Raw genomic sequence first — 20,674 nt, 5'->3', positions numbered from 1 at the left:
CGGTTCTGAACTTCAACACTTCTGAATTTGTCCATAATACCAGGATTGGCACGGCAGTCGTCCATAAAACCAGACATTTCATTGTAAAAGACTTGGTGCCACTTAACCAAGTCTGTGTGCCAAGAGTGTTGGTTTTGGTACATCCGTGTATGATCGTCATGCCACTCACTATGCTCCTTATGCCACTCACTTTGTTGTACATGCCAAGACCGTGCCTCTTCATGACGTTCTTTGTTGGCAAGCTCCATTTGTTGAAGCATTTGAGTTAGGTGCTCAGTAGGTGTTGAAGATGAAGCACCGCCAGAGAACGGAGGAACCGTTGGTTCAGGTACATAGTTGGTTGGAAACCACCTTTGTGGCACCCAATCACCCCAACCAGCATTGTTATCAGCTGCGGGTATATCTCCTTCGTTCACATCATGCATTTCTTCATCAGGTTGGTCTTCAACTACATGAATTCTTTCAGAAGGCACATCAAAATTGTAGATCCTTGTTCTGGATTTCCTTTCAAAGAAATAGAAGCATTGGCGTTCCTTGTCCCACCGATATCCCATATGAGATAAAGTGGAAGAGTCAAACTCTTGAGCAGCAGATGGTGATATGAGAGGAACCAAAGGGATGGCAACATTCCAAAACTTAAGAATCTTCATGATTTGAGACGCATAACCAAGAGCAAAACTTTTGGCACTGTTACGCACGAAAAAGGGACGCTTCACAAAGTAATTTGCCCAATTCAATGGAACCTTATTTTGAAGAATATACAGGAGATGAATACTTGCCCTGTCTAACCTAGAGTGTCCACTGTTTGTTGGACGCAGAATGTGCGAGATAATCCAATGAAGTATACAAGGAGTTTGCTTAATCATACCAGACGTAACCTGTTCATCCTCACCCAGCGGTCTGTCCAATTTCAAGATGGATAGAGTAAACTCCTTCAGGTTATATTCAGTATCAAAATGTAAGTCATGCCAAGACTTGAAATTTAGCGACGGAAGCGGAATTTGAAACACTATTTCCCAATCAGCAGCCTCAAAAGTATAGGTTCTGACACCAATAGAACACTTAACATATATCCTCTACCAGATTGTAAGCCAGCATAAAATGCACGGATAAAATCCTCATGGTAATCATCCTTTGTAGTTAAAAATGAACCAAGTTTTTGTGCATTGAGGAGTTCAACTACATCATTGAGATGCAGACGAAAAGCATCATGTTTGTCGAAAACATGGGGTTTCATAACTAACCTTGTCTTGAAGGAATCCTCAAACTCAGTAGCAATTGCAGGATGAAGCAAATCTAAGGCATTTGGAGGAATTTCTGGTAACTGCTGAGAAGTCCCAACCGGTTCCTTTCCCTTTCCTTTTCCCTTTGCTCTAACCGGAATGGTTCTTGGAGGCATGGTGATGAAAGATTGAAGAAATGAGGGATGAATTTAGGGTTTTGGAGAGAGGGATGATGAAGGAAATTAGGGTTAGCTGCAGGTTTTGGGAGGTATGGTAGTTGCTGATACTAAGTTTGTGAAGAGATGTGATAAGAGTTGCTGATGTGTCGATCCATGAGTGAGAACAATATGCTTTTAATCCAGATAAGAATCAGTATGTGTCGATGCATATGGGCATGGATCGATCCATGTCACGCATTTTTATTTTTAAAGGGTCTATGTATCGATACAAACGACGGATGGATCGATACATACTGAACCAGTTTTGACAGATTTGAAATGAGAAAGACATGAATCGATACATACATGTTCGTATCGATACATACTGATGCTACACCAAATTTTAATTAATTTTATGCAGTATGGATATGCAATATGAAGTATGTCATGATAATTATGCCCAAGTATGATTCACAAATCAGATTTTAATGTTCAAACAATATATGCAAAGAAATTCACATAAACGAGAGTAAGGAATTTTGTTCTAACATACACAATCACATAGTTGTGAAAGAAATATAGAAAGGAGTGATATTACCTCTGTTGATGTAATCTTGTGAGGTATAAATGACATCTAAAACAAATCTCATCAACCAAGGTGAGGCATAATATAAATAAGAACAAACATGCTTAAGACATCAATTGAGAAAGATCTAAGATCCCTAATTCACGACGAATGTTGAAGAACGGTTCCGTTGCCAAAGGTTTAGTGAATATATCAGCAAGCTGATTTTTAGAATCAACATGCTCAAATACAACGTCTTCTTTTTCAACATGGTCGAGAAGAAAGTGATGTCTAATCTCTATGTGTTTAGTGCATGAGTGTAAAACAGGGTTTTTAGTAAGGTTTATGGCACTAGTGTTGTCACATTTTATTGGAATACGTTTGAGTTGAATGTTAAAGTCTTGTAGTTGTTGCTTTAGCCACAAAATCTGAGCGCAACAACTACCGGCTGCAACGTACTCAGCCTCTGCAGTTGGCAAAGCCACAGATACTTGCTTTTTGCTATGCCAACTTACCAGAGAGTTTGAAAACAAGTGACATGTACCACTTGTACTTTTCCTATCTGATTTGCAGCCAGCAAAATCAGAATCGGAGTAACCTACTAAGCTACAATCACTTCCTTTGGAATACCAAAGCCCATATTTAGATGTTCCATGAAGATATCTAAATATACGCTTAACAGCTTTTAGGTGTGATTCCTTAGGATTTGATTGATATCGTGCACATATACAAACACTAAACATGATGTCAGGTTTGGAAGCAGAAAGATACATAAGAGATCCAATCATACCTATGAACTTTTTGACATCTACACTCTTACCATGCTCATCTTTATCTAGATTTCCGTTGGTAGGCATAGGGGTGTCAATTGATTTTGAGTCATTCATTCCAAAGCGCTTGAGTAGTTCTCTGCAGTATTTTGTTTGACATACTGTTGTACCCTCATCAAGTTGCTTTATCTGAAGTCCTAGGAAGTAATTCAGCTCCCCCATAAGACTCATCTCAAATTCACCCTGCATAACCTTAGAAAATTCTTCGACCAAGTGTATGTTAGTTGAACCAAAAATTATATCGTCTACATAAACTTGAACTAAAAGGATGTGTTTTCCCTTGTGTTTAATAAAGAGAGTATTATCCACTTTACCTCTTGAATATCCATGATCAATTAGAAATTTGCTAAGCCTTTCATACCAAACCCGAGGGGCTTGTTTAAGACCATATAAAGCTCGTTTTAATTTGTAAACATAATCTAGATTTTCAGCATTCTCAAAACCAGGAGGTTGTGAGACATATACCTCTTCATTTATGACACCATTTAGAAAAGCACTCTTTACGTCCATTTGTTAAAGCTTAAAATTATTTGAACACGCATAGGCAAGCAAGAGACGTATAGCTTCAAGGCGAGCAACTGGAGCATAAGTTTCCTCATAGTCTATGCCCTCCTCTTGGTTATACCCTTGTGCTACTAAACGTGCCTTGTTCCTAGTTATCACTCCGTTTTCATCAAGCTTATTTCTAAAAACCCATTTAGTACCTATGATATGATGATCTCGCGGACGAGGTACAAGTTCCCAAATGTCATTTCTTTTAAATTGATTAAGCTCTTCTTGCATGGCCATTAGCCAAAATTCATCAATCAAGGCCTCTTTGGCATTTTTAGGTTCTATTTGTGAAACAAAAGTGAAGTGAGAACAAAAATTACTTATCTTAGAACGAGTCATTACTCCCTTTGAAATATCTCCCAAGATGTTGTCAATAGGATGGTCTTTTGAAGATTTCCAAGCTGGTGGAAGGTCATTCACTTCAGCTGTCTTTTCTTCCTCATTTTCTTCATGACTAGTATCTTCCTCCTTCTCATGGACAACTGTTCTGGACTGATCAGTTTCCGCAACAGCTTCCTTGAGTATGTCTTCTGTAGATACACCTGCGTCATCAAAAGAAATACCTTTTCCGACACTTTTCGGATAAGACTCATCAAAAGAAACATGGACAGATTCTTCAACAGTAAGTAAACGCTTATTATATACTCTATATGCTTTACTTGATTGTGAGTATCCAAGAAAGATACCTTCATCCGCTTTTGCATCAAACTTCCCAATGTTTTCCTTACCATTATTTAAAACAAAACACTTACAACCGAATACGTGAAGATGTGACAAGTTTGGCTTTCTTCCTTTTAAAAGCTCATAAGGGGTTTTATTTAAAATGGGACGAATTAAGATCCTGTTTAAAACATAACAAGCTGTGCTAACTGCATCAGCCCAAAAGTATTTTGGTAATCCACCCTCATTTAGCATTGTTCTTGCCAACTCCTCTAAAACACGATTTTTACGCTCCACGGCGCCATTTTGTTGTGGAGTTCGAGGAGCTGAAAAGTTATGCTCAATACCATACTTGTCACAATACTTATCAAAGTGATAGTTTTGAAATTCACCACCATGATCGCTACGAATTGTAACTATTTTGGAATTCATTTTGTTTTGGGACAGTTTTGCAAAATTTTTAAAAGCAGAAAAGGTTTCATCTTTGCTATGAAGGAATATAGTCCAAGTAAATCTAGAGTAGTCATCAACGATTACAAAACCATAATAATTTCCACCTAAGCTCTTTGTCCTAGAAGGTCCAAAGAGATCCAAATGGAGAAGCTCAAGGGGTCGTGTAGTTGAGATTACATTTTTAGATTTAAAAGAGACCCTCGTTTGTTTTCCCATTTGGCACGCGTCACATAGGTGGTCTTTTGAAAACTTTATTTTTGGAAGACTGACTACTAGATCCTTAGATACAACCTTATTAAGAAAATCGAAATTAACATGCGCTAAACGTCTATGCCAAAGCCAAGAATCATCATTCAAGGTAACTAGACATTTAGTACTTGTTAAAGATACATCAAAAAGGTCAAGCATATAGATGTTGTTTACTCTTACACCCTTAAACACAACATTCTGTTCAGCATGTTCAATTATGCAGCAAGTTTTTGTGAAAGAAACTTTATAACCCTTGTCACACAATTGACTTATGCTTAACAAATTATGTTTAAGCCCCTCTACTAAATGGACATTAGAAATAGTAGTGGTAGAGGGATTACCTACACTACCTTTGCCAAGTATAGCTCCTTTGTTATTGTCTCCATAAGTAACATATCCCTTCTTCTTTGCTTTGAAGTCTATAAAAAGCGATATATCACCGGTCATGTGCCTTGAGCAACCGCTGTCAAGAAACCATCTCCTATCTACGGAAGCAAGGCACTCATCCTACAATATCAAAAGAGAGAAGTTGGTACCCAATTTTCATTGGGTCCAAGTGGGTAAGTGCTAACATGGTTGCCTTTTGACTTCCATTGATAAATACCTTTAGGAACAAGAAATCTCCTAAATTTGCATTTTTCAATGGTATGGCCAGCATGACAACAATAATGACATAAACCATGATGATGTATTTGTTTATTCTTGTTCATTAAATCCTTTGGAATAAAAGAGTATTTTGCATATGGTGGATTTAATGACTTCTTAAACAACCTAGAGTCAACGGCATAAGTAACCTTAGGTTGTAAAGCTTTTTCTAATTTGACCTTGAGAGTGTTTACCTCTTTTTTCCAAATATGACAAGCGTCACAATACCTAACTTTACTACATCCATCAATGTCAATATCTTTTGAATTTTCTGCAATACTAGCTTTTAACGATTCTAAATCATTTTCAACTTTGTATACTTTACCTTCCAGAAATGAAAAAATTTGTTTATCGGAAGATAATCTTTTAAAAGCATCTACAGCTTCGTTATGTAGTTTTTCAAAAGCTATTTTCAGTTCAGAAAAAGTCATAGAAGAGAAATTATTATAGTAGGCTTGTTTTACCTTTTTATCATTGATTTTCTTCTTGTGGTAGGACAGATTTTTGGTGTGATCCATAAGGCACAGATTTGCGGTTTCATCACTATCACTTGAGCTTTGTGTGCTTGATGAATCACTATCACTTTCCCATGCAATGTAAGCTCTTCTTTGTTTGTTGTACCCTTTTGATGCAGCTCTTCCTTGATCCTTATACTTCATAGGACAATCTGTTTTATAATGTCCAGATTTACCACAATTAAAACAAGATCCTCTTATTCTCTTCCTGTTTTGAATCTGTAGATTGTCTTCGAAACTTCATGAGGTTTTTGTCGGAATGCTTGACTCCATTCTTTCGAATGAATCTATTATATCTCCTTACAAACAGTCCCATTTCCTCATCATCCGAATCTTTGTCACTACTAGAATCATTGTCACTTTGCTCTTTTCGTGAGGACTTTGAGCTAGAGGCCACAAGAGCTATTGGCTTCTTCTCTCCCTCTTTGTCTCTCTTCTTCTCCTTTTCCTTCTTACTTTTGTTCTCAAACTTTTCAAGACTTTCTAATGCTTGCTGATGTTCTTCCAGCTTTCCAAACAGAGTTGTAATCGTAAGTGCCATTAGATCGTTGGCTTCCTTAATAGCTGTTACTTTAGGTTGCCATTCCCTGCTAAGACACCTCAGAATTTTATTAGTAGCTATTTCATTAGAAACAGGTTTTCCAAGTGCATTTAACCGATTAGTGAGATGAGTAAATCTCTTTTGCATGTCGGAGATAGATTCTCCTTGTTTCATGCGAAAAAGCTCAAACTCTTGATTGAGTGTGTTAATACGGGACTGTTTTACTTCAGTAGTACCCTCGTGGGCAACTTCTAAAGCATCCCACATTTCTTTAGCAGTCGTGTAATGGGATACCCGATAATACTCATCAACACCAAGTGCTGAAATTAGCATATTTCGAGCTCTCCAATCACTTGACCACTTTTTCTCATCTTTCTCATTCCAATCACCTTCTGGTTTAGGTACTATGGCGCCAGCCGCATTTGTCATAGTAATTTGAAAAGGACCATTTTCAATGGCAGCCCATACTAGCCTATCCACAGAATTTATATGAACTCGCATGCAGTCTTTCCAGTAGCCGTAATTTTCACCGTTGAAAAATCGGCGCTCTATTATACGCCCCCTTTGATCCAGAATCCATATCGTTACAGGCAGCCACAGAGCACCAGCGAACCGGCGCTCTGATACCACTTGTTAGACGGTGTGGCTAGTGATCGAGAGGGGGGGTGAATAGATCACCTCTTTAAAATAAACGGATTTTAAAATTTTATCAGAGTTATTAAAACTTGGCGGAAAATTTCAGTCCCGAATCGACTTCCGTCTATTCTGAACCGCTACTAGAAACCCGGACACGCGAATTTATTGCTGGATTTAAATTAGAACGACGGAGATTACTAACACCAGAATCTTATCTGATTGAATGCACTTATCACTAAATCCTAATTCCAATGAATAAAACTTCAGCTGATAGTTTTGTCAAACAATTGGTGTGTATGTGATCAATGATGAACAGTGGTGGCGTTTAGATAAAGAGTTTTCTTGCCATTGTTGTGTCAATAGAAATACAGCCACACAACACCAACTGAATTCACAAAACTGTTGGAAAACGTAAAAAGAGATAAGGAAAGAATACGATACGCAGAGATTTGGTAAGGAAGTTCCCCACGTCATCCTCGCGTGTGGGTACGTCTCCCTCTCAATTTCAAATGAAATTGAGAACTGTAATTATCAATAATGCTGAATTCGTTGATACAAGGTTTCAATACACAGACAGAACTCTAAATCTCAAGATCTTCTTCTTGTATAAACCTCCACTTGATCTGAGCTCGATCAAGAATTTCCTGCAAGAAATTGCAAACAATTCACCGGCTCCACGACCTGTTTGCGAAATCACCCAATTTCCAAACCCTATGTTGCGGATGAATCTGTTCTGCAAACGTGACTAACAAACCCGCAAGAACACTCAAGTTCTTAAAGGATAAACCAGTTGGTTTTTCCTCGAAACCCCCTTCAATATTCAACTCAGCTGGATCCTCGATCGTTCCACTGAACACCTCAACTAGATCCTTAATTGTACCACTGAACGTTATCTCGTTGATCCTTTAATCCAAAGAACAAGAATGATTATGTGTTGATGTTCTTGAAGAAAAGTGAATGAGAAGATGAAGAAGATGAAGTCTCTTTCAGGTTTTTAACTGCTCAAAACAATTGCTGCTACACACTCCTTTGATTGGTGTTTCAACTGTTTTTCCCTCTCAGAATTCGTCACTTATCTAAACTGTCAAAAAGATGCTTCTTATATGAAAGACAGAAGTTGTTAGTAGACAAAACAGACTTATGCATTGATACAAAAGGTTATGCATCGATGCATACTGTAACTTTGATTAATTTTAGAAAATTAATGTAAGCATGTATCGATGCAAAGCTCGTATGTATCGATACATAGAGCATTTTAACTAAGCATGGATCAATACAAGACTCGTATGGATCGATACATAGAGCATTTTAACTGACCATGTATCGACACAAGATTCGTATGTATCGATACATACTGAAGCAAAAATGATTGGTGATTTACAACAAATTTATGGATCGACGCATATGTACATGTATTGATACATACTGACACAAAATAGTTTTTATGAGTTCTTTTAAGAGATGTATCAATGTGGATCTTTATGTATAGACATAAAACAATAGTATAGGCTAAAAACACAAATGAATCATGTAAACTAATGCACAACCAACAATTAGACAATGATCACACAATTTGCTATCATTCAAAACTTATTCAAAGTAAAGAATTTGCTCACAGTCTATACCTTTTCCATTTTGCTATTTTCAGTGCTGTGAATTTCTTTGTGGTTATATTCATTTGTTTGATTTTGATGTTGAACCTATGGAAATCTAAACCTCTTTGACTTTCAAGAACCCTAATGGCTCAACGTCAACAACGCGCCGCACCATTTGTGTTTACTCCGCAACTCGAACTCGATCTGAAACATGGTGTTTATCGCCATAACAGTCATAGCAAGAAATGGACAATAATCATCGCTGACGAGGATTTCTAATTTCCACCGGATACCAAAACAGAGGTTCTACGGGTAATGATTTTTTATCGCCATAACTTTATTTCTTTTATTAGAGTTTAATTTTTGCTTTTACTGAGATCTGTTTTGTCACTGTTTTGTGTTTTTATTTTCCATTTTGATATGTATATCAAAAATGGCGTCGGATGAGCAAGGATGATCCAAAACTCTTCATTCTTTTGAGTGGACCATCTCGCTTGGCGGATGAAATGCTAGGGTTGGGAGGCACTCCCGGCGGTGTTCCTCTTGCGGCTCTCGAAGGTGTTTCTCTTCTGACTCCCGGCGGCTTTCCTCTTGCTTCTCTCGAAGGTGTTTCTCTTGTGGCTCCCGACGGCGTTCCTCTTGCTGCTCCTGTCAGTGTTTCTCTTGCGGCTCCCGACGGCGTTACTCCTCCTCCCAATGACTTTCCTCTTGTGGCTCCTGTCGGTGTTCCTCCTCCTCCCGACGACATTCGTCCTCCTCCTCCCGACGGCAGTCCTCTTACGGCTCCGGACGGGGTTCCTCCTCCTCCTCCTCCCAATGATCTTCCTCTTGTGGCTTCCGATGATCTTCATCTCAGGTATGTCTATACCTTTTCCATTTTTCTATTTCAGTGCTATGAATTTCTTTGTGGTTATATTCATTTGTTTGATTTTGATGTTGAACCTATGGAAATCTAAACCTCTTTGACTTTCAAGAACCCTAATGGCTCAACGTCAACAACGCGCCGCACCATTTGTGTTTACTCCGCAACTCGAACTCGATCTGAAACGTGGCGTTTATCGCCATAACAGCCATAGCAAGAAATGGACAAGAATCATCGCTGACGAGGATTTCCGATTTCCACCGGATACCAAAACAGAGGTGCTACGGGTAATGATTTTTTATCGCCATAACTTTATTTCTTTTATTAGAGTTTAATTTTTGCTTTTACTGAGATCAGTTTTGTCACTGTTTTGTGTTTTTATTTTCCATTTTGATATGTATAGCAAAAATGGCGTCGGATGCGCAAGGATGATCCAAAACTCTCCATTCTTTTGAGTGGACCATCTCGCTTGGCGGATGAAATGCTAGGGTTGGGATGCACTCCCGGCGGTGTTCCTCTTGCGGCTCTCGAAGGTGTTTCTCTTGTGGTTCCCGACGGCGTTCCTCTTGCTGCTCTCGAAGGTGTTTCTCTTGTGGCTCCTAACGGCGTTCCTCTTGCTGCTCCTGTCAGTGTTTCTCTTGTGGCTCCCGACGGCGTTACTCCTCCTCCCAACGGCTTTCCTCTTGTGGCTCCCGTCGGTGTTCCTCCTCCTCTCGACGACATTCGTCCTCCTCCTCCTGACGGCAGTCCTCTTACGGCTCCCGACGGGGTTCCTCCTTCTCCTCCTCCCAATGATCTTATTCTTGTGGCTTCCGATGATCTTCATCTCAGGTATGTCTATACCTTTTCCATTTTGCTATTTCAGTGCTGTGAATTTCTTTGTGGTTATATTCATTTGTTTGATTTTGATGTTGAACCTATGGAAATCTAAACCTCTTTGACTTTCAAGAACCCTAATGGCTCAACGTCAACAACGCACCGCACCATTTGTGTTTACTCCACAACTCGAACTCGATCTGAAACGTGGCATTTATCGCCATAACAGCCATAGCAAGAAATAGACAAGAATCATCGCTGACGAGGATTTTCGATTTCCACCGGATACCAAAACAGAGGTGCTACGGGTAATGATTTGTTTCTGGTGTATTATAGTGGCAGAGTATTTTAGACTTGTTTCTGGTGTATGTGCAGCAGCCTGTGACTGCATTTGTTGGGGACAGGGGTACATTTTTGGCTATGTGTATGGCCTATGTTTGTTCTGGCTTTGTAACATTCTAGCACTTCCTTGTACTTAAAATCTAAAGATCAAAGGATTAGTATAGAAAATATGTAAGTTTGTGAAAGGGATGGATGTTATTATTATGGTTTTCTAGCTTTTAAATAGTACCTATTAGTCACTCTTCCTAAAAAAACGTGAAGATTTAAAAATTAGATGAAAAATATTGTTGATAAATGTGATTTTTCGATAAAAACTCACAAATGAACAGTTATACAAATGGAGGTCAAGAACATAAGCTCTACTTCTGGTTCTACATAGCTAGCTAACTCAGATTAAAATACAACAGACAACAAGATGTTGAATTTCTCGGAAAAACGAACAAACAAAGAGATCTTGAGTATCCAATTACTTGCTTCAGTTTCCCTCTCTCACCGTGACTATGCTTCTAGAATATCCATTAGAGAAAACTGCAACCCTCTTTATAAATCGAAACTCGTTCATTGGTTGTTGCCTTTGAGCTCTGTTATACATTGGATTATTAACCGATTTTAGCTTTGCCTTGGTTGACTGCGTTAGGTTTATGCAATTTGGCCTAGTGTTGTTGCTACTATCCCCAGTCCTTTCATAAATGTTCACTGACATTGGTGTTGCCAATGTACAAATAGAAGATGATGCAGAACTCTCATCGTACCAAAGCTCGGAACTTGGACTTGAGGACGAACGAGTAGCTTGTGCGAAGTGGGGAGGAGGCTTAGCAGAGATCCTTGTTGTAACATTGTTCTTCTTGATATTAACTGAGCATGGTTTTGAATTAGAGCTTACAAAGAGATCCACAAATTTCTTTGGAGGTGGTGGATGTGTTTTATCTAAGCTTTCAGCATCATATTGTTCCATCAATCTTGTCTCCCAAGGTTTGGCCGTCATCCATCTTTCCAACCAACTCCATCCTCTATTAGCTTTGTTCATCTTCGGATTCCTGACAGAGGAAAACGAGGAGGTTGTTTGTGAATTAGTGCTTGAAGTTGGCCTGCATTGCTGCTAGAAATCTCAAAATATGTAAGCATCTTTCCTTGCATAACGGAAAGAAAAAGAAGTAAGTCGTCTCTATTTCTATTTCGTTTGAATGAACTAACAATTAAGTTTCTAAAATTGGAGAGCTATTTCAACTTTGTCCTTGAAACTAAAGAAATTTCAGATGATTCCTGAATTTGAAAACTCTCAATCACAATAGTTTCTGCCGCAGACAATCTCAAAGACTAAATTGGTTAATCTAAAAGGACTACTATGATAAACAAAAGTCATTTTCAAGGACTAAGTAGGACTAAAATGTGGTTTACCAACCTAATTTGTTACCTTAAGAGCTAGAGAGTATGCAAGTGCTCTCTCTTTTGAAAGCTCCTTCTTGACTAATTTGAATTTTGGCTTTCACACCTTCAAATGTTCCTATACTATCACACCACCCTTCCTGCACAAACAGAAAAGAAATTCCTTAGTAAAACCTAACTAAAACAAAATACTTGAAAAGTTCATGCGGTTGATTTATGATACAACATCCTTCAAACGTTCAAGCTTTGGGCATCGCTCATTGAGCATATTCTGCACCACTTATCCCTCCATGGATATCTTCACACGACAAGCTCTTACTCGAGCCTAAACATGAACCAATGCTTGCATGCACCTCACTGCAGCTTATGAAATCTTAAACTATGAACACCATGAAAGAAGAATTGGAAAGCTTGCATTGCTGAACTACACAAATCTAATTTCTACAATGCCAAACAATCGCTACTTATAGCAAAATGAGTTAGTTATCTCTAATAACCAACTTCTAACCTTTTCATAACTAAACAAGAATCACACTATGATTAGTTAACTTGCTATCCAAGTAACTTTTCCAACAACTACTAACTTTTGTGTTTAACATCCCCCTCAAGCTAGAACAAACGTCAATCATTCCTAGTTTGCTTTGTAGATTGCTGAATGGTCCTATGTACAATGACTTGGTCAAAATATTTGCCACTTAATCCTTATATGCAATTGGAAGCAAATGTAGAATTCCTTCCTACACTTTGTCACTAACCACAAACGCAATCAATTTCTATATACTTTGTTCTCTCGTGAAAAACTGGATTGAGTGCTATGTGAAGAGTTAATTTGTTGTCACAATAAATCACAATTGGGGAAGAATGCTTGATGTTAAAATCATGCAGCAAGCAAAAGATCCATTATCCTTCACATGTAGCTTGCCTCAGATGAATATCTAGACACGACTAGTTTTCTTACTTTACCAACTAATCAATGAATTCTCAATAAAGAAACAAAACCATGTTGTTGATCTTCTAGTGTCGAGACATGTTGTCCAATCAGAATAAAAAAAGTATCTAAGAATCACAACTTGCTTCCTCACTTGTCTACCCCTAACTAGTGCTTGAATCCTCACCACTGGTTTCAAAGCTCTCAAAGCCCTTATTGCTTGCACTCACAAACAAGTCTTACATTCTTTATTGTTAAGAACCAATCATCATCAATGTGTATCAATTAGAATCAATTGTAGTTATTGTATCACCTTATTGTATACAACTCATACGAATATAAATATAATCTAGTGTGATCTCATTAGACACACAACATTATACATACAAATAATTTTCCAATATGGTATCAGAGGTTAAGGGTTTCACAATCCTTTATTTGATGCCCTAGAAACCTCGCCGCCCACAATCCACAACTATGTTGCAGGTCTCCGTTCTCCGCCACTGCGCATCCGATCACTGCCGCGCCGCCACTAGGTTCACAACATTTCGACGAACCCAGCACCACAACACCCACCTTCGGGCGATGTCACACGTGCCCTCATGCGCGACCACAAACCTGACACGTGAGTGCCAGACACACTGTATCCAATTTGTTTTTCAGTCGCGTTTTGCCCTGTTTTGCTGTTTATTTTGACCGTCACTGTCCTCCCCACCACTAAGTAACCTTGTTTTCTCGATTTTCATCCATCAACTATCATGGGAGATCCATTTGCAATCGATTCCGTCAATTTTACCAAAGTTCTGCTCATCTCGTGCGAGAAATTAACTGGGACAACCAATCACAACATTTGGCATGTGTTGTCAAGTTATTGTTTCATGGTCAAGGACTTGAAGACCTCTTGACCAAACAATCGAAGGCTATTGTCGTTGTTCATTGCACTAAAGAAAAGCAAACTGATGCCTCTCTATGCATGGTGTTGTGATTTTCCATAACACCTAATCTTCAAGTGTAATATCAAGCTTTTACCACCTACTATGAGGTTTAGGAAAAGGATAAGAAAGTTTTCTCAAACTATGTCCATTGTCTCAACAATGTCATCCTTAATCTCAACTCTTTGAAACTGGAGAATAGGGATGCGCAAGTGTATCTGAATAAGCTTGATTCGTTGAAGGCTAATTTTTCCACTCTGATGTCGTTTACAAATGACACAACACATTTTTAATTATCATGACACTTATCAGATTGCCACCAGAAATTTATTCTGTATGTATGTTTTTAAATAATTTGTCCTTCACATTTCAATAATTTTAATTTTAACTTATTAATGAGTTAGTCCATGACTTCACCCTGTTACTTCCCATTAATTGACAGGAATGTTAATACAACTAAAGAAATTAACCATCCATTAATTATTTTTCTGTTATTATTGATTTTGAAGTTTTGTTTAATAAACTATTTATTTTAACTTTTTAATATACAACTATTTAAAATTGATTATTTTGTTTAATTACTTTTTTTATACTTATTTGATAATTATCTTAAAGATTATTTAAAAATATTCAAATATTCAAAAAGTTTGACCAAAAATTGCTTCCATTTAACCGTGACTAATACATGGAGACCCTATTGAATATCGTGGTTTTTTTCATTCGAACCGATTTTTAAAAAAAAATAAGAGTTAGGATATCCCAAGTGATTTTTTAAAATAAATTATATTTAAATAATCGAATATAGTAATCACATTATTAAGTATAATTAATAAAATACACTTGTATTTATTTTATATACAATAAAAAGATACACTTGTATTTGCATGACCCTCACATAAGTAATCAACCTATTAGTAAGAATATTATATTATAAAATATTATCAAAGTTTAAGTGAAATATTTAATTATAGTATTATATATATATATATATATATATATATATATATATATATATATATATATATATATATATATATATATATATATATATATATATATATATATATATTCAAACTAACATTTAAATTTAATTTTTATGCATTTTATTAGGTGATTTGTATATTTAATTATTAATTATAAAACATTATTTTTAATAAACTTAAATGTATATTAGCTGAATTTTTATATTTCAAAAATGATATCGTGATTTTTTTTTAAGGAAATACATTATCAAACAAAGTAGTAGGAGAGTCGTGCGTCCTCACGAGTAAGTTTCGAATGCATACAAATTAAGATTAAATTATATATGTAGACTTCAAATGCATACAAATTAATAGATTTAATATTAACTAAATTACAACAAAGAGGAATATGGTAGTCTATATAAACTTCATAATAGTACAAAGACATTGAATAACAAAATCAGAAACTGTCATAATTGTCACGAAACAGATGTTACTTGAGGAATTAATATGAAGAATTGTCGAGATGACATAACCTAGAAAAATATATAAAGGATGTTGAGTTAGTGATATATTAGAGTTATATGTAGAAAATAAAAATATATTAGAGTTATATATATATATATATATATATAATAAAGCACTTTGGCAAATAGATAAAATGAAGTAGTAAGAAACAAAACATATATGATACCTATATGATGTTATGAAAAGCTTCTTTGAAGACAACATTTGTGGTTTGAGGTAAGGATTTGTTGTCTTTGTCATGTATCAAGATTTTCAATCTAGCTTTACTCTTCACTCTTGAAATAGTAACATATAGTTGTCTGTGACTAAAAATATTATTGGGAAAATATAAACCCACATAGTCCAATGATTGACCTTGAAATTTGTTGTTTGTCATAGCAAATGACACTATAATTGAGAATTATCGTCTAATAGATTTGAATGACCATGGAGATTGAGAAGGAGACAAATACATTCTTGGGATGTAAATAGTGTTTTCAATATTTGTACCTGCAATTATTTTTGCTCCGATCACATGGTTGGCCAACCTAGTAACTCTCAATCTCGTACCATTGCAAATCCCTTATAATTGATCTAAATTCCTTTTCAACATGATGGTTGTTCCAACTTTCAATTTAATGGAGTGGTTTAGCAATCCAGAAGTTTTTAGACAACTCAAAAATTCTGGTGTCAAATGCTCAAAAGCATCATTATCGTTAGCGTCTGATATATCAATTGAATCACTGCTTAAGTATTCTTTGCAATCACCTATATAAAAAATGAGCAATGGAACTATAAAGACATGACAATAAAGATTTTCCATACTATTATAATTTGTATCAAAGTTGCATTCAGGAATGATGTTAAACACCACATTTATAAAATATTGGAATTTTAATCAATTTTAATATGGAAAAGAAGATGTATAAACCAGATGACAATAAAAATTTTAATATGGAATTAAAAAATCAAAAACCAATACGAATATTTAGGATGCATTATTTTATACATGTATTTATGCGGTTGTTGTTGTGCTCATGCATGTTTTATTTATTACGGTTGTTGTTGTGCAAATGCATGTATATAATACTGAAAACATGATGCATTTATGTCGTTGGTTGTGCTAATTTAATGAATAGAATTCTGAAAACTTTATGCAAATGCATGTAGTTAATACTTAAAACGTGATGCATTATAATGCATTTATTGAGGCTGTTGTGTGACATTTATGCGGCTGCATGTAGCAAAAATACTATCATTTATAAAGGATACATGCGACTGTTGTTGACCAAAATTGAAAAAGCAATGACATGTATTATTTATGTGGGTGCATGTAGCATAAATACTATCGTTGATAAGGGATACATGCATTATAATACATTCAACAGTGGTTATATGGCCAACTATGTCAAAATGTTAAAAATAATGATAGTAAGTTATATTCCAAATATAAATGTTAAAATAAATGTTTCCCTTATTTTCTATTACATGCACTATTGGTTATAGTCTTCTATTCCAATTAACAAATGAATGACAATAAATTATATTCAATATATAAATGCATTATTTCTAATACATGCACTATATATATAATGGAACTTTAAAAATAGTATTAATATGAATGAAGATATACCTGGAAGAAGATTTGTAATATAGTCATTAATATCATTAACTATTTCAATAGTTGATGCGAGAATAAATCTACATTGAAGAAAATCCGAATTTGTGTAGTTTTGAATGAGATTTAGATAAATACTTGTAACAATAACTTCAATTGGATCCACAAAATCTTGAATGAGTGAGTCTTCTAGAATAAGTATCTCAGTATATCCATCATTAGGTTCAGAGAGTTTTCCATTTCCCACTTCTAAAATCCATTTTGAGAAGAGTCGTATTTCTTCAGAATTGACTAAATTTGAGTCACTTTGCAACCACGTATTTTTTGTAAGATTAAGAACTTTGCAATGATCCCAAATAAATGAGAAATTTATTGTAGCATGCACAATATCAGGCATAGTTCCTCTTGGTACAACAGGAAGAATTTGTCTGAAGTCTCCCCCAAATATGACAACTTTACCTCCAAAAATCTGGTTACATTCACCATTGTCATCACTCATTATATCCTTCAATGACTTGTCAAGAACTTCAAAATAAAATTTATTTGCCATAGGCGCTTCATCCCATATAATGAGTTTTATTACTTTCAAGAGATTAGCTAAATCAGATTTCTTCTCAATGTTACATATAGAAGATTCTAGACACGGTATTAGAATTTTGAATTTCGAATGTGCAGTCCTCCCTCTAAGTAACAATAAACTTGCTATTTCGCTTGATGCCACATTCAACGCAATATCTCCTTTGCAACGAAGAGCCACAAAAAATGTGTTCCACATGAAAGTTTTCTCGGTGCCACCATAACCATATAAAAAAATACTCCACCATTTTGATTTGTGACAGCTTGCATAATTTCTCTGAAATGTTAAGTTGTTCATCTACAATAAGAAATAACATATTCTCAATGGAATTGTGAACAACTCATAAAATGTGTATGCAATATAAGCTTGTAAATACATAAAAGGGACATAGAAATAGAATTCATGTAAAGCATGAGCATTGGATGTGGTAAACATGAAAATACTCCATAATGAATGTAACAAAACTTAAATAAAAATTTATTTGAACAATGCATAAATATGAGAATTTAATACCTGTTAAGGATTGAAACTGATTTTGGTATATTTCTTCTTGAGCCGAAATGTCATATTGTCTTTCATCATATATGAATCTATTTCCAAGAAAGTCAAGGACATAATTTGATGGATATGGTATTGGCTTAAATTCTTTCAAATTTATTTTGTTTTTTTTTAAGTTGCTTCTCAATTTCCATCAATGTGAGTTGTTGGATATCTTCATCAGACAGATTTAAGTCTACAAAAAATGTCAAAATCTAAGTAAGTTAACACTAATTTTTAATATATAGAATTCTAAATAAATTAAGGACGAAATAAATATAAGTCTATACATATGTTATTATGTGATAATGTTAGTCTATAGTAATAAGTACACAAAATAGTCAATATTTAATAGACATTAAAGTGAAATTAAGATAAGATATACAAAAACATTTGTAATAGAAAAAGAGCCCTAAATAAGATAGAGTATATAGTACAAACACTTTAGTAAAAATTGTTGGTGTAAGCCCTAGAGGCCAATACATTTTGGTACTTGTATCGAATAATAAAAGGCATTCTCTTTATTATGGTTGATTAATAAAGTCCCTAGAATAGATAGTCCGTTTAATGTATTAAGTGTGACTTAATCATGAGAACACATTAAACATAAGGACACTATTCCTAAAGTATCCGTAGTCGAGCTTTAGTGTGAAGTGGGATAACATTAAAGCATTAAGACTATTATGTTTGTAGACTGATGATCACATCTCATGGATCATGGATAAAGAGTTATCAAGTCTTAAACATAGGTATGAATATTAGGAGTAACATTTATACCGGATTGACCCGCTATGAGAATACTATATAGAAAGTTATGCAAGGTGTCATAAGTTATTCTCATGGTGATAATAGTGTATTCCACTCTTCGACCTGAAACCACTATGGATCCTAGATGTAGAGTCGAGTGCTTTATTGCTGATCCAACGTTGTCCGTAACTGGATAACCATAAAGACAGTTGATGGGTACTCCACAAAGCATGCTGAGGGACATGAGTGACCTAGATGGAATTTGCTCATCCTGCATAACAGGATAAATGTCTATGGGCCCAATATTGAACTGGACAAGGATGACACGGTCTATGCCTTGTGTTCAATATAGACATAAGGGCAAAAGGGTAATTATACACATAAGTATTATCATAGAAGGAATTGTCAGATCACATGACATTTTCGTGTCTTGGGTAGCAGTGATGTGTTGCTAGATACCGCTCACTGTTTATTATGTTAAATGCGTGTTTTAATATAATTGCCAACGTCACGAAAACCTACAGGGTCACACACAAAGGACGGATTGATGAGAGATAGAGTAACTAAGGAATACCGTAAGGTACGGTGCCCTTAAGTGAGTTATAGAGCATCGTAAGATACGATGTACTTGAGTAGAATACGAAATATGGTAAGATACCATGAGCTTAAGTGATTTTGGGCATATTATAAGATATGGGCCAAAATACACTTAAGTGGGCTTTTAGCTTGAAGCCCACACAAGTGGTTCTATAAATAGAACCCTTGTGCAGAAGCAAAAATTTGAGGTTGCATTCTTTTCGTTTTCACTCTCTCTCTCACTCAAAGCCTTCATTCGTACCAGCTAGCACTGAGATTGAAGGAACCCGTTTGTGTGGACTGAGTAGAGACGTTGTCATCGTTCAACGTTCGTGATCGCTCCGTGGATCTGCATCAAAGGTTTTGATTGTCACAAGAGATCTGCACCAAAGGTTTCAGTCGTCACAAGAGGTAAATATTCTATCACTGATCATGACCATTCGTAAGTGTAACACCCCGATAATAATATGATAATTATTTAAATTAAGTTAATAATATATTTATTAATTTAATTAGATAATTGGATTATTATTTTTATTATTATTGGAATAATAATTATTGGAAAATATATATATGTTGGAATAAGTAAAAAGAGTTCCATTTTGGAAAATAAGATTTTCACGTGAAACTCAGAGAAGCGGCTGAAAAGAGGAAAAGGGAAAGAGGCAGAGCAAGAGAGGGTTGAAGAACGGAAAAGCTTGGAGCTTAAAGATTTTGCCGGATTTATTCAGGTAAGGGGGGTTTATCGTCGTTTAATGGGTATTATGGGTTAACATGTAGTGGGTAGTGATAAACCGTTGAATTGACCCTAATTGGGATTGTGAATGCTGAAAAATTACGTTGGATAAACTGTGTTAAAAACTGTAATTGAATCGATAGTTGTGTGAGTCGTAATTTGCTGGACGTATAGCTTTTTACGGAATTGGAATCGGAGGTCCGGAAGTCCTCCAACGGCGGAAAATGCGGAGAATTCTGCATTCTGCTTTGTGTTAGCGCAGGAACTGCTGTTTTGTCTGCGTTAACCGGTTAACCCAGGGTGTTAACCGGTTAACACTGTTGCGAATTGTGAAATTAGTGTTGTTTTGCCTGCGTTAACCGGTTAACCCAGGGCGTTAACCGGTTAACACTGTTAAGTTTTGGGCAGTAAGCGTGTTTGTGTTGCGTTAACCGGTTAACCCAGGGTGTTAACCGGTTAACACTGTTAAAAAGTGGAAAAATGGATATTTTAAATGTTATGTGTATATGTGAGGGTTGGCCTATGT

At 35.9% G+C, this 20,674-nt stretch overlaps 1 pseudogene; it reads right to left on the bottom strand.

The window, feature by feature from the left end:
* Window positions 1–10,878: 10,878 nt before the first annotated feature.
* Window positions 10,879–20,674, bottom strand: part of LOC127078734 (uncharacterized) — a 44,676-nt pseudogene continuing 34,880 nt past the window's right edge.

This window comes from Lathyrus oleraceus, chromosome 5, assembly GCF_024323335.1.
Source record: "Lathyrus oleraceus cultivar Zhongwan6 chromosome 5, CAAS_Psat_ZW6_1.0, whole genome shotgun sequence".
NCBI lineage: Eukaryota > Viridiplantae > Streptophyta > Magnoliopsida > Fabales > Fabaceae > Lathyrus > Lathyrus oleraceus.
The sequence above is the reverse complement of the archived record's forward strand: the minus strand, read 5'-3'. Positions and strand labels throughout refer to the sequence as shown.